Here is a 15,069-nt window from a genome sequence, read left to right as displayed (position 1 = left end):
CAGTACCATGAACAGCCCATACACCACAGTCACATCTGGCTCCGCACACTCTACAATGGCCCACCAGTGGTGCTGATACTGATTGGTGTCAGGACCCCACAGAAGTGATATTAGGGGTAAGTCATCCATATCAGTCCTGCACGGAGCCTTTTAATATGATGTGCTATATACACACAACATATGGCAATCACAGATCTGTACCTCTAGTAGTCAAAATAGCAGAAAACATGGGCTGTAATTTGGGTACCAGGAGCAGGCCACACTTACACATAGGAGGGGGAAGAGGGGGTAACATTCATTAATACTGACAATTTATACTCCATCTTTATCCAGGTTTCACTGGAGTAAAATGAACCAGATTCATTTTCCATTAGTTAAAATATGGCGCATTTTCCTACCATACATTGAAGTCAGGGGAATAAGCATGCTAACCAACAGGTACCAGGTATGTATGTCCAGCAACAAAACGGGGGGCACTGGTGCAACCATGTGGTGCCTTATTCTCAGAGCCCCATCACTACACCCCGTGCAGCCAGGCTTCATGCCATCACTTGCTGGCTGGAGAATGGCGATTACACATTGAATTTCGTTACACGGTCGGTGGCCCTGTCAGGGCAGTGGTTCGAACCTCACCCCAGCAAAACAGGATTTGGAGCATGGGCCTACTGGAGGAGAACACCCACACATAGTAGACTGCGTCTGGGCGTCCACCCACAGAGCACATTCACTGTCAGAACCATTATAGTCTATGGCTCCATCAGTGTATATGCCCGTATTGTGTTCTGCGGGGGATGGGTTTTCATGTAAGCCCCCACGGGGCCACAGAATGTAAAGAAAAAAAAAAACGCCATGTGAAAGCACCCTAAGGGTTCACAGACAAATGATCAGTTTAGCCCCATGTGAGAGCACTGACCACGTAAGAATAAAACCGGAAGTATCATCCCCGCTATTCTGGTTTCAGTGCTCCTCAGAGAAAGGAACTGAAACCTGACTGCTCAGCGGCAGTGGCGGCACTGTGCTGGGTCACAGGGCTTCTCACACACATACATATAGCTTTCATAGCTTTTTTTAAGCTAATAAAATGTAGGGGACGAGCTTTTAAATATCAATGATTGTGAAAATATTTTGGTCTTTTCTTAGTTACTAGTTTGCCGGTGCAAAATTTTCGCACATTGGTCGTCGGGGGCGCAGGCAATATCCAAAAAAGCAAGCGGGTCAGAAGAAAGCCCATTAAACCTTTGTAGCTGTCAGCTCTAAGTTGTTTTTGATGTGTGCGAATATGCGCTAACCTGGAGCCTTCTATTTTTACATAACAGTCTACAATGTACTGCTGAACTAATTTACCTGAAGCATGAAGTATCCTGAAACCCTCTGTAACTGCTAACCGATAACAATAGTGCTGCAGCTGAGTAGTGACAGTGCGCACAGCAGAAGCATGAACACTGACATGTTGCCTTCCTTCACTCCAACCTGCTTCACCACATGGGAAAGCAATGGGCAGCACATTGGACCAGAATGTGGATTCAAGCACGAGATTTTAGGAAGTTGCCCATTTTATTTTGAATAGATGGAAAAATCATATTTGCCTGGTGGTGCACTGTCATGACTAAGAAACACAGCTGCCACGTCACTTACTGTGGGTCATCAGATCTGCCTGGAGGGAATGCATTAGTAGTAGTAAATTGTCATTGCAACTGAGAAGCGGCGTGTGAGACATCTTTGATATACTTGAACATCTGTGCATAAGGCTGTGTGCACACGTAGCAGATTTTTCGTGTTTTTTTTTCGCTATAAAAACGCTATAAAACCGCGAAAAAAACGCTCACATTAAGCATCCTATTTAATAGAATGCAATCCGCATTTTTTGTGCACATGCGTTGTTTTCCTGAGCGGAATCGCATTCCAGAAAAAAACGCAGCATGTTCATTAAATTTGCGGAATCGCGGGGATTCCGCATACCTAGGAATGCATTGATCTGCATACTTAAGCAGATCATGTGCGGTTGGTACCCAGGGTGGAGGAGAGCAGACTTTCCTCCACGGACTGGGCACCATATAATTGTAAAAAAAAATAAAATTAAAATTAAAAATATTGATATACTCACCTTGTCTTCCTGCCTCACAGCGGTGCACGCTACCGCTTCCGTTCCCAGGGATGCGGTGTGTGAAGGACCTGCGATGTCACGTGACCGCGATGACGTCGCAGTCACATGACCGTGACGTCATTGCAGGTCCTGCACACAAAGCACCTATAGGAACGGAAGCCGCTGAGGAGATCGGCTGCCTTCGGAAGGCGAGAATAACCATTTTTTTAATTATTTTTAACATTCTTTTACTATTGATGATGCATAGGCAGCATCAATAGTAAAAAGTTGGTCACACTTGTCAAACACTATGTTTGACAAGTGTGACCAACCTGTCAATCTGTTTTCCAAGCGATGCTACAGATCGCTTGGAAAACGCTAGCATTCTGCAAGCTAATTATGCTTGCAAAACGCTAGTTTTTAGCAGGAATATGCATGCCAATTCCGCATGCGATATTACCGCGGCAGGAGTTGAAGAATTGCCGCGGAAATTTCCGCGGCAATTCCACAACGTGTGCACTTAGCCTAAGGGTTATGGTTTTTTAGCATTAGTGATGAGCGAATATACTCGGTACTCGAGATTTCCCGAGGACGCTCGGGGGTCCTCCGAGTATTTTTTAGTGCTCAGAGTTTTAGTTTTTATTGCCGCAGCTGAATGATTTACATCTGTTAGCCAGCATAAGTACATGTGGGGGTTGCCTGGTAGCTAGAGAATCAGTCAGGGCCGGGGACGCGGTTACAGACGACCCCCCGTTTTCTCAGAGCGGTGACTGAAACCAAATGCTGAGAATAAGGGTAAGTTCACACAAAGCGTTTTTGCTGCAGCAAAACCTGATCTTCTTGGCAGGAAAGAAGCTGAATCAAAAGCAGGTTTAGGTGCGTTTTTTGTTGCGTATTTGGTGCGTTTTTTTTTCTCTTTGGCCATGCTAATGCCCATGGATTTTCAGCAGCAAATAATGATACCTGCGTTTTTTTTCAACACCCATTCAAGTCAATGGGTGAAAAAACGCAGCAAAAACGCTGAAAGTAGTGACATGCTCCATGTCAAAAAAACGCAGCAAAGCACAAAATACTGATCAAACAAAAAACCAATGTGTGTGCATGAGATTTATGAAATCTCATAGGCTTTGCTGGTATTGTAAAAAGCAGCTGAAAATTAGCATAAAAAACATGCAGCAAAAACGCCTTGTGTGAACTTACCCTAAAGTTGATTTTCTCCCCGCAGCATTCAGCTACGTGCAGGCTCCAGGCAGGTTGGTAACAATATGAACCTGCAATATCAACCCCATATCAGCAGGTTAATAGAGATTTTTCTGGTCACAGGTTCCTTCAATGGATACCTGAAGTGAAAAAATCCATAGCCTGGTTCTTGTTTAATTCACCTTAGAAGTTTTGGTGCAATAGCCTCGCCGTGCATCGGGGCAGGACTGTGGGTAGTGGACCCTCCACATTTGTATAGCTTCAGGCTAGCGCCGCCCTTACTGTCCCAGCATTAACCAGTGAAATGGCACTGGAGGTGGCGCATGCTCAGATTAACCTTACGATCTCCAGCAACATGGCAACACTGACTGCGCATGCGCACATCAAGGTCTCTGCTCGTTGCTATGCCAAAATCCCAATCTGTGCAGCCACCAGTGCCATTTTGCTGAAGACTGCCAGAGGATAATCTGAGCATGTGCCAACCTGCGCCATTTTGCTGGAGAACACTATAACATCAATGTACGCAAGAGCCGGCCACAGCAACGGTGGCGCAAGCGAGAAATTTAAAATAGGAGGATCGTACAAATGTGGAGGTACCACAGCGGAGCCTACCCTCAGTCCCGCCCTGATGCACAAAAAGGCTATTACACCAAAACGTCTAAGGAGAATTAGACAAGAACCAGGCTACAGATTTTTTCACTACAGGTATCCATTACATCAGTATTACACCACCATTGTGCACAAGTTCTCTTTAAGGATCATTTTTAGATTGATCAGGTGGTTTATTAAGGTCGGCCAAACCCACAGATATCGATGGGTTTGGCCAATGCTCTAATGTGTATGGAGTCACTGGCCGGTTGGTGGACAGGAGAAATGTTGATCCTGCAAGTCCAAAATCAGACTGCCGATTGCATTGTTGTCCCTGAGATAAGGATCCACCCGACGTGTCAGTCGGCGGCTTTCTCATAGCTAACACTGGAGCATTTGGCCAAATGAGCGCTCCTGTGTATTGGAGAGTCGGCTGAATGATCGGTCGAGGCATCGTTCAGCCATCTAATGTGTATGGCGGTAGCTTAGCTAACGCGGGAATGGGGAAAGGGGCAGAGAGTGCTGTTGCTCAGAGCCCCGCGTTCTAAGGGACCTGTCCAGATCTAGGCTACTTTTAACCGTATCGGCATGTGCATCATACAGTGAGGGAACTAATGTGGGTCCTTTGTACAGTGTGGGGGCCATCATACAGTTTGGGGGCTACTAAGGAGTCAGTATACTGTGTATAAGAGCGCATCATACTGTGTATAGGGGAGCTGTACAGGGGGAGACTTAGGACATTATTAAATGTAAAGTGGGCACTTATTGTTATAGGGGAACTCAGGTTACTGTGACTGTCAGAGGCACAGATAGGGCATTATTACTGTCTAGTGGCAAAATGTGGGCACTGTTTTCTACAGCACTTGCACACGACATTTCTATATTCTAGAGGTGTTTGCCATCTACAGGGCTCACTGTAGGTGCAGTAATAGGGTCACTGTAGCACAGGCTCAGCATTGGGGTCTCAGCAGGATGAGGAGTTTGTGCAGGCTGGGGACAGATGGGGACGGTGCTGGAAATGTGAGAAGCCAAAAGTGTCCTAGTAATCTACTAGGTCTGGGTGTCCGCCTCCAGTAGGCATACATTCCCGAAAATGGTGCAGCACTTGGCATCTACCCTATATGGTCACCATATAGCAGTAATATCCAAGTTGGCCTTTGTATACAAATTTGTTTTCAGAACAGTGCAGTGATCTGCTGAGGTTCTCCTACATCCACCTGTAGGGTGGGCCACCATAGTTGTAATCAGGGTTACCTGGATAGGGGCCAACTAAAAAGTTTCGCTCATCCGCCGAACCAAACTCCTAACTACTTTGGTATGGCTAGACTTCGCAACTATCAGCTGTTTGTCATTCAGTGGGGGTCTGATCCCAACAATGAAGGATTGGTGGAGACCATAAGTGACAGCATATCCTAGTGATGTCATTCCTTTATTTGAGCATGTTTATGGAACGGCTATCTAGCCCTCAGATTTCTGTGGTGAGTTATAGCCTGAACATGTTATAAAAAAAATAAATAAATCTGTACACTGTTAAGAAGAAAGCAGCCTAGCTCAATCCTCAAAACCACTTAGAAAAATAAAAAATATGCATTGTCCAAACTACCTGACTGCTCACACAGATGAGGTCCTTGAATCCTAGAAGTCTAGATATCCAGATCTTCAGAATCAAAGACCACGAAGGTATTAGGAGATGAAAGGAACCAACTTCAAAAGTCTCAAGAACGATTGTTCCCAGGCAAAATATTCACTAGGCTACAGTCTGCATAGACATTCACTTTCTAAGAAGTCCTTCATGGTAACAAGCAGTAATTACAAGGAAGGTCAGCAAAGAAAGCCCAGCCTATAGATGAAAAACACACAGTCAGCAAATTGAGAAAAACAAAAGCCTCAAGTTACTGAAAATATTATGAGCTGAAACAGCAGCGAGCAAAACAATGAGAGGAGGCAATAATGTGCAGCCTCATAACCACAGAGGAAACCTCTGCACCACAATGCTGGAAGGCTGACGGCCGCTCATTACTTGCCACAGCAGCCGGCTACAAATACCGGGGAAAAGGCCAACAAAATCTAATGAGCACGATGCACAACATGAATCCAGCATACTCCGAAAAACATAACCCAAAGATCAATACATTTATTTACCTTCCTGCACAAAATGAGTGAAATTATTTTAACCCCTTCATGACCTTGGGATTTTCCGTTTTTTGCTCCCCTTCTTCCCAGAGCCATAACTTATTTTTCTTATTTTTCTGTCCATATGGCCATGTGAGGGCTTGTTTTCTTGAGTGGATGAGTTGTTCATTTGAACACCATTATTTTTTCCTTCTAGTATACTGGAAAATGGGGAAAAAACTCCAAGTATAGTGAAATTGCAAAAAACAAAAAAAAAAAAAAGGGCAATTCCACAATAGTTTTTGTTGTTATTTTTTTTACCATGTTTACTAAATGCTAAAACTGACTTGTCATTATGATTCTCCAGGTCATTAGGAGTTCGCAGATACCAAACATGTCTAGGTTTTTATTTAAATGATGAAAAAAAAAAAAAATCCAAAAGTTTGTAAGAAAAATATATGGTGCCGTTTCCAGAGACCCTGTAATGTGTCCATTTTTCAGACTCTGGCGCTGGGTGATAGATTATTTTTTGCGTGCAGAGCTGACATTTTTATTGATACCATATTGGAGTGGATACCATCACCTGTTACTGCACTTTATTGCAATGTTACGGCAACCCCAAAAAAGGTCGTTCTGGAGTTTTTCTTTTCTTTTCTCGTTATGCCGTTTACCAATCGGATTAATTTACTTCATATTTTGACAGATCGGGCTTTTCTGAACGCAGCAGTACAAAATGTTTTTTTTCTTTATTTTGAATGGGACAAAAGGGGGTGATTTGAACTTTTATTTTATTATATTTTTTAAAACATTTTTTCTACCTTTTTATTGCTTCAATAGTCTCCTCAGGATGGTCTGATCTCTTGTGCTGCAGCCCTGCCATGTGTACCAAAAATCATCATCTATGAACACCGGCCAGGGGCTGGTGTTCATAGTAGGTCTGCAATGACAAGCAGGGGGTCTTCTGCAGTGCCCCGGTTGTCATGCCAACCCATCCGCGCCCCACGATCATGTGACAGGGGCGCCGATGGGGGGGTGGTTGTGACGCACTTCTGTTGCACTTTTGCTAAATGCCGCTGTCACTGTGACTGCAGCATTTAACATGTTAACAGCAGCAAGAGGATCGCGATCCACCAGCGGCTGTTAGGCCCTCTGCTGGATGTCCTCATATGAACTCGAGCCTGGGAATTTTTCCCATGCTCGAGTTCATATGAGGACATCCAGCAGAGGGCGCATCACCGCGACTGAAGGTAACTACAGGACATTCCCCTGCACTCCATTCATTCCCCATATTTTTATAACCACGAGCACAACTGCTTTAGCAGAGCTCCTGGGTGTAAAATGATTTAACCCCTTCAGATGGATTTACATCGTGGGACTTGCAAGAACGCCGGAAGGTATGGGATATTGTTGATTTTTTATTTTTCCTTTTTTACAAAACGAGGGTCTTCAGGTGGATTAAGAGAATAATAAAATATTACAACACCCTGTGTCTTTAATTTCATTAAAGTACTTTGTAATAATGTGTGTGTTTTTATTAACCATTTCGTACTATTGGATTAATAATGGATAGGTGTCATAATTGACGCCTTTCCATTATTAATCTGGCATAATGTCACCTTACAATAGCAAGGTGACATTAACCCTTCATTATCCCATATCCCACCGCTACACGGGAGTGGGAAGACAGTGGCCAAGTGCCAGAATAGGTGCATCTTCCAGATGTGCCTTTTCTGGGGTGGCTGGGGGCAGATGTTTTTAGCTAGGGGGAGGGCCAATAACCATGGACCCTCTCTAGGCTATTAATATCTGCCCTTAGTCACTGGCTTTGCAAATCTGGCGGAGAAAATTGCGCGGGAGCCCACGCCAATTTTTTCCGGGATTTAACCCTTTAATTTAATAGCTAGTGCGCCCAAATTTTGCACATACACACTACTAACATTAGTAGTGTGGAATATGCAAATAAAAAAGGGATATGAGATGGTTTACTGTATGTAAACCATGTCTCATATGTCGGGTTTGGGAAGGAGATAGCAAAAGCCGGTAATTCAATTGCGCTGTATGAAATATATATATATATATATATATATATATATATATATATATATATATATATATATATATATATATATATATATATATATATATATATATATATATATATATATATATATATATATATATATATATCTATTCTATGTGTAGACATTTATTCTACCTATTCTATTCTGTCAGTGTGTTTACTGTACACCGCACTGAATTGCCGGCTTTTCTAGAGAACACCGGTGCGTATTTCTCGCAAGTCACACTGCTGGTCCGTGTGTAATCCGTATTTTTCTCGCCCCCATAGACTTTCATTGGCGATTTTTTTGCGCAATACGGTGACAAACGCAGCATGCTGCGATTTTCTATGGCCGTACAAGACCGTATAATACAGATCAGTAAAATACGGCAGATAGGAGCTGGGCCATAGAGAATCATTGTACCGTATGCAATCCGTGTTTTCTGCACCTCTCATACGTCCGTAAAACTCGCTAGTTTGACGCCGGCCTTAGGAGCACATTACAGCTGGTCAAATCAACAGTCATGTGCTGGGAAAGATGCGGGCTCAGCGCCAGAGCCTGCATCACAGAGTGGGAGGCGACCTATGATGTACCTATAAGTCATAGGTCATGAAGGGGTCTTAAACAGTCCAAGGTCTAAGGCGATATAAGGCTCAGGTCACACCTGTGCTTCTTGGGAATCCGGTTTCTCTTGTGTTCTGGCCTTATTGTATAGGAAATTACTAAATGATAAATATACTTCAATATCTATGGCCTCACCACAAGGAAATGTCCATGTATGTGAATCATAAATACCTAAAAAAATATATCCAGGTGCGCCGGCATTTGCCCAGTGCTGTTTATGGCACTGCATGAAGTACATTTTCCTGACAACGCCATGCCATACTGCACATGTACTCAAGCTATTTTTTCTTTTAAACCAAGGACTTTATTCCTTCTAAAAGAGTAGTAAAATCTACGTTTGTTGCAGGCTAGGCATGTGCTATACAACGAGCCATGCACACACCATTCCCATGGAGATAAAATAAAATATATATATATATATATATATATATATATATATATATATATATATATATATATATACACACATATACATACAGGAGGATGCACTCCATTCAATTTTAGTTAAAGGGGTTATGTTTTTCTCCTGTAGGGCTGAGAACACACCGGCAGACAGCTGCCGACACACCAACGGGCAGTGCTAACCTGCTAACTACCTGCCTGTTCTGCTTGGAGGAGATCCCCCTGCCTCCTTGGAGCACATCAGCAGAGTAGTGCCTGCTCGTCCCTGCTGATGGGGCATGTAACGCTAATTGACAACAGACTCCCAAAATGGATCCATTACAAACCGAAACAGGTAGCCCCCTATGACTATCAGAGAGTTCAGATGGATCCTGTATTTATCAGGTTTAAGAACTGGAAAAAAAAGTGCTGTATGACGTATATTTTATTCTATTACAAAACTGACACAAATCGGAACCCAGACAGACCCCATAATGATGAGTAGAGCCCACTGGTTTCCATTTCCAGCAAGTATGTAACTGATTTGTTTTGGACACACAAATGGTATACGAATGCACATGTGAACCCGGCAGTATACAGTGAGGACCGAACAACACCGAAATCTTGTGTTAGTAAGTATGGCGCGACCACAGCACCCCACCCACTGAAGGCGCTTCTCTACCCAAGCATTTGGCCAACACCAGCTTAATCTGTATTGGCACTTTAACACTATGTTCACACATTGCGTTTTTGCAGCTTTTTTCTGCAGTGTTTGCGGCGTTTTTGTCAGGGCACATTTGTCTCTTGTGCATGCTGATAAAGTTTAGAGCAGAAAAAAATTATTCTGATTCACTTCATTGGGATTTTGGCACCAAAAAAAGAAAATCAGCAAAACCTGATGCCTGTGTTTTTTGCACCATCCATTGCCTTCAATGGGTGAAAACTGCTGATGTGACACGCGGCATATTGCGACAACGCGGCTCTGTAGACAAAATAGTCAGGAGAGAAAAAAAACTGTGCGCAGGAGATTTCTGAAATCTCAGACTTTGCTGGTACTGTGAAACACAGCTGAAAATTTACATTAAAAAACAAACGTGTTCCCACAATGATCATTTATTGCATTCTTCATTGTTTTCTAAGCCATTTCTTGTAGGTAAATTGTGTTACATTTTTATCACAATTTTCCTGCTGCCGTTTTAGCCTCTTTTTGATCCATCACGTTACCAATAAAGCCGCTTCATTTGTTGTTACTTTCACGTATTTGGATTTGACAAAACTTAATAAATACAGTCATTTGTGGATCATATGGGGCTTTTTTTACCAGTGGATTTTCCAAATCTAATGCAATTCTATGGGGAAAATCCACATATAGAACTTCAGCAAGAGGAATGGACAGGTCGCAGCTTTCACGCATCGCAGGTCACATTATGCTACGTAAAAATAAAATTCTCTTTTCTGAAACACAATGCGTGCTATAGAGCAAGGAACCTGCGCAGCATCGAAAGCTCACAGGCAGCAGTAATGTGGCCACCTACAGGCCGGCCACACATCCCAGGAGGCCATCACAGCACCGACACGCGCTGCTGGCACCCAATGTTTGGGCCTCACTCGCTCCACTTCTTGGCGGATAACGTCGGTGCTCACTCATCCGCCCTCACTTACAGGCCAGAGACAGGAACGGGAAAGTCATATACACCGCGGGGTTAATTAATCGTGGAGTTTGCGCCTTTTATCAGCTCTGTCTCTTTTCCAGTGGTCACTGAGTGATCAGCCATCTCCAAATGTTCTCACCTAATTCATTTGTGACTTAACAAAATAAAAAAATAAAAAAAGCACACACCTTTGTTTCAGCCTCATTCAGGCCAGGGCTATTCTTCACATACATGTTGTATTCTAACAGATGGAACCAATGTGGCCGTTCACATCTTATCGCCATCCCGGGAGACCTCCAAACAATCCGTGCTGCCCACATATTCACACGTGAAAACCACCGCTGGCAACACTGACGACACAGACCGCTTATTGTGTACGCGAACGAGGCCTTACTGCTCCCTCTATTTAGTGCCTCGCCGCTCTCTCCCTTTGTAGCGCCTCGCCGCTTTCCCTCTTTAGTACCTAGCCGCTCTCTCCCAATTTAGCGCCTCACCGCTCTCCCTCTAGCGCCTCACCACTTTTTCTCTATATTAACGCCTTGCCGCTCTCTGTAGCGCCTCGCCGCTCTCCCTCTGTAGCGCCTAGCAGCTTGCTCCTTCAAGTGCCTCACCGCTCTCTCTGTAGCGCCTTGACGCTCTCTCTATATTAGCGCCTTGCCGCTCTCTGTAGCGCCTTGCTTTCTGTAGCGCCTCGCCGCTCTCTCCCTCATTAGCGCCTCGCCGCTCTCCCTCTTTTGCCTCGCCGCTCTCTGTAGCACCCACTTTCTTCCTGTAGCGCCTCGCCGCTCTCCCTCTGTAGCGCCCTGCCACTCGCCCTCTTTAGTGCCTCGTCGCTCTCTGTAGCGCCCTGCCGCTCTCCCTCTGTAGCGCCTAGCCGCTCTCTCCCTCTTAATCACCTCACCACTCTCTCCCTCTGTAGCACCTTGCCGCTGTCCCTCTGTAGCGCCTCACCGCTTTCTTCCTGTAGCGCGCCACTCTCGCTCTGTAGTGCCTCACCGCTCTCCCTCTATTAGCGCCTTGCCTCTATATTAGCACCTTGCCGCTCTATATATTAGCACCTTGCCGCTCTCTATATATTAGCACCTTGCCGATCCCTCTGTAGCGCCTCACCGCTCTCCCTCTATATATTAGTGCCTCACTGCTCTCCCTCTCTATATATTAGTGCCTCACCGCTCTCCCTCTCTCTATATTAGTGCCTCACCGCTCTCCCTCTCTCTATATTAGTGCCTCACCGCTCTCCCTCTCTCTATATTAGTGCCTCACCGCTCTCCCTCTCTATATATTAGCGCCTCACCGCTCTCCCTCTATATATTAGCGCCTCACCGCTCTCCCTCTCTATATATTAGTGCCTCACCGCTCTCCCTCTCTATATATTAGTGCCTCACTGCTCTCCCTCTCTCTATATTAGTGCCTCACTGCTCTCCCTCTCTCTATATTAGTGCCTCACCGCTCTCCCTCTCTATATATTAGTGCCTCACCGCTCTCCCTCTCTATACATGTGTCTTGCCGCTCTCTATATATTAGTGCCTCACCACTCTCCCTCTCTATATATTAGTGCCTCACTGCTCTCCCTCTCTCTATATTAGTGCCTCACCGCTCTCCCTCTCTATATATTAGTGCCTCACCGCTCTCCCTCTCTATATATTAGTGCCTCACCGCTCTCCCTCTCTATATATTAGCGCCTCACCGCTCTCCCTCTCTATATATTAGCGCCTTGCCGCTCTCTATATATTAGCACCTTGCCGCTCTCTATATATTAGCACCTTGCCGCTCTCTATATATTAGCGCCTCACCGCTCTCCCTCTCTATATTAGCGCCTCACCGCTCTCCCTCTCTATATATTAGCGCCTTACCACTCTCTATATATTAGCGCCTCACCGCTCTCCCTCTCTATATTAGCGCCTCACCGCTCTCCCTCTCTATATATTAGCGCCTCACCGCTCTCCCTCTCTATATATTAGCGCCTTACCACTCTCTATATATTAGCGCCTCACCGCTCTCCCTCTCTATATATTAGCGCCTCGCCGCTCTCCCTCTCTATATATTAGCGCCTCGCCGCTCTCCCTCTATATATTAGCGCCTCACCGCTCTCTATATATTAGCGCCTCACCGCTCTCCCTCTCTATATATTAGCGCCTCACCGCTCTCCCTCTCTATATTAGTGCCTCACCGCTCTCCCTCTCTCTATATTAGTGCCTCACTGCTCTCCCTCTCTATATTAGTGCCTCACCGCTCTCCCTCTCTATATATTAGTGCCTCACCGCTCTCCCTCTCTATATATTAGTGCCTCACCGCTCTCCCTCTCTATATATTAGTGCCTCACCGCTCTCCCTCTCTATATATTAGCGCCTCACCGCTCTCCCTCTCTATATATTAGCGCCTCACCGCTCTCCCTCTCTATATATTAGCGCCTTGCCGCTCTCTATATATTAGCACCTTGCCGCTCTCTATATATTAGCACCTTGCCGCTCTCTATATATTAGCGCCTCACCGCTCTCCCTCTCTATATTAGCGCCTCACCGCTCTCCCTCTCTATATATTAGCGCCTTACCACTCTCTATATATTAGCGCCTCACCGCTCTCCCTCTCTATATATTAGCGCCTCGCCGCTCTCCCTCTCTATATATTAGCGCCTCGCCGCTCTCCCTCTCTATATATTAGCGCCTCACCGCTCTCTATATATTAGCGCCTCACCGCTCTCCCTCTCTATATATTAGCGCCTCACCGCTCTCCCTCTCTATATTAGTGCCTCACCGCTCTCCCTCTCTCTATATTAGTGCCTCACTGCTCTCCCTCTCTTTATATTAGTGCCTCACCGCTCTCTATATATTAGCGCCTCACCGCTCTCCCTCTCTCTATATTAGTGCCTCACCGCTCTCCCTCTCTATATATTAGCGCCTCACCGCTCTCTATATATTAGCGCCTCACCGCTCTCCCTCTCTCTATATTAGTGCCTCACCGCTCTCCCTCTCTCTATATTAGCACCTCACCGCTCTCTATATATTAGCGCCTCACCGCTCTCTATATTAGTGCCTCACTGCTCTCCCTCTCTATATATTAGCGCCTCACCGCTCTCTATATATTAGCGCCTCACCGCTCTCCCTCTCTATATTAGCGCCTCACCGCTCTCCCTCTCTATATATTAGCGCCTCACCGCTCTCTATATATTAGCGCCTCACCGCTCTCCCTCTCTATATATTAGCGCCTCACCGCTCTCCCTCTCTATATATTAGCGCCTCACCGCTCTCTATATATTAGCGCCTCACCGCTCTCCCTCTCTATATATTAGCGCCTCACCGCTCTCCCTCTCTATATATTAGCGCCTCACCGCTCTCCCTCTCTATATATTAGCGCCTCACCGCTCTCCCTCTCTATATATTAGCGCCTCACCGCTCTCCCTCTCTATATTAGCGCCTCACCGCTCTCTATATATTAGCGCCTCACCGCAGCACAAGCATCTTTTTTTTTTCCACGGCGAAGACAAATGTGCGCCATCTGCACCTTTCATTAGTCCTGCGCCCACCCGGGTGACTATGGTAAATAATTCGCCGGCACAAAAAGACAAAGAAAATGCTCCACGCGGATCTAAACTGAATGTGTTGTGTCCCCTCAGGCCCACAGAGGGGAGCGAGCGGACGGCGCCGCCTGGATCAGGAACCCCCGGGCTGCTCACCCTTCCCCCATACAGGCGATGTAATGCGGAGACGCGACCACCGCCGCTCACTAACCCCTTCAGGGACCCCCGCACCCAGCACCCATGCGCGGAAGGCGGACAGTGTCCCAGATCGGCGTTATTAGGGTCATACTGGAGCTAGCAGGGTTAGGGTCTCACTCACCGCTTGGCTTCAGCAACACACGGATCTCCCAATACTGATAACAATCTGCCCGGGGCAGAGACCGGGAGTCCCGTTACCCGTATGCGCTTGTTCACTCCGGTGGAGAAAAGAAAGAGAGGGCGGAAATCTCGCGAGAATATGCCAAAAGCTTAGCTTAGAGATGGCCGGTATACTCTGTGCTGCCACCTCGTGGTTGAAAACAGTATTGCAGGGTGTTGGTTGAAAGTGTGAGCACAGCTAGCAGCTAGTGAGGTGTGCGATGCACTGTGCTTTCCCGTAGGTGGGGTGGGTGCACACGGAGCTGACGGCGGGATATGAGAGGGGACCGGCGTGTCTGTGGACCGTACAGCCGCTGACCGCATCACAATAATAACCTACTATGCAGCGAGGTGCCCTGATGTGAATACACTTCACAGCTACAAAAATGATCAAACTGGCACAAAAATGGGCATCAAAGTGGGCACCGAAGGGTGTTAATGAAAGGGTTACATGACTTTGGGCCACTGATCTCACACTGCAGACATATAGAATAG

General features: G+C 45.8%; 1 protein-coding gene across 1 annotated transcript in view; it reads right to left on the bottom strand.

The window, feature by feature from the left end:
- NCOA4 (nuclear receptor coactivator 4) overlaps positions 1 to 14,679 on the bottom strand; it is a 59,831-nt gene extending 45,152 nt beyond the window's left edge. Inside the window, exon 1 of the mRNA XM_077259332.1 lies at positions 14,537 to 14,679. The gene's annotated coding sequence lies outside the window, so the exon portion shown is untranslated. The remainder of the gene's footprint in view (positions 1 to 14,536) is intronic.
- Positions 14,680 to 15,069: the final 390 nt, after the last annotated feature.

Source organism: Ranitomeya variabilis, chromosome 4 (genome assembly GCF_051348905.1).
Source record: "Ranitomeya variabilis isolate aRanVar5 chromosome 4, aRanVar5.hap1, whole genome shotgun sequence".
Lineage (NCBI taxonomy): Eukaryota > Metazoa > Chordata > Amphibia > Anura > Dendrobatidae > Ranitomeya > Ranitomeya variabilis.
The sequence above is the reverse complement of the archived record's forward strand: the minus strand, read 5'-3'. Positions and strand labels throughout refer to the sequence as shown.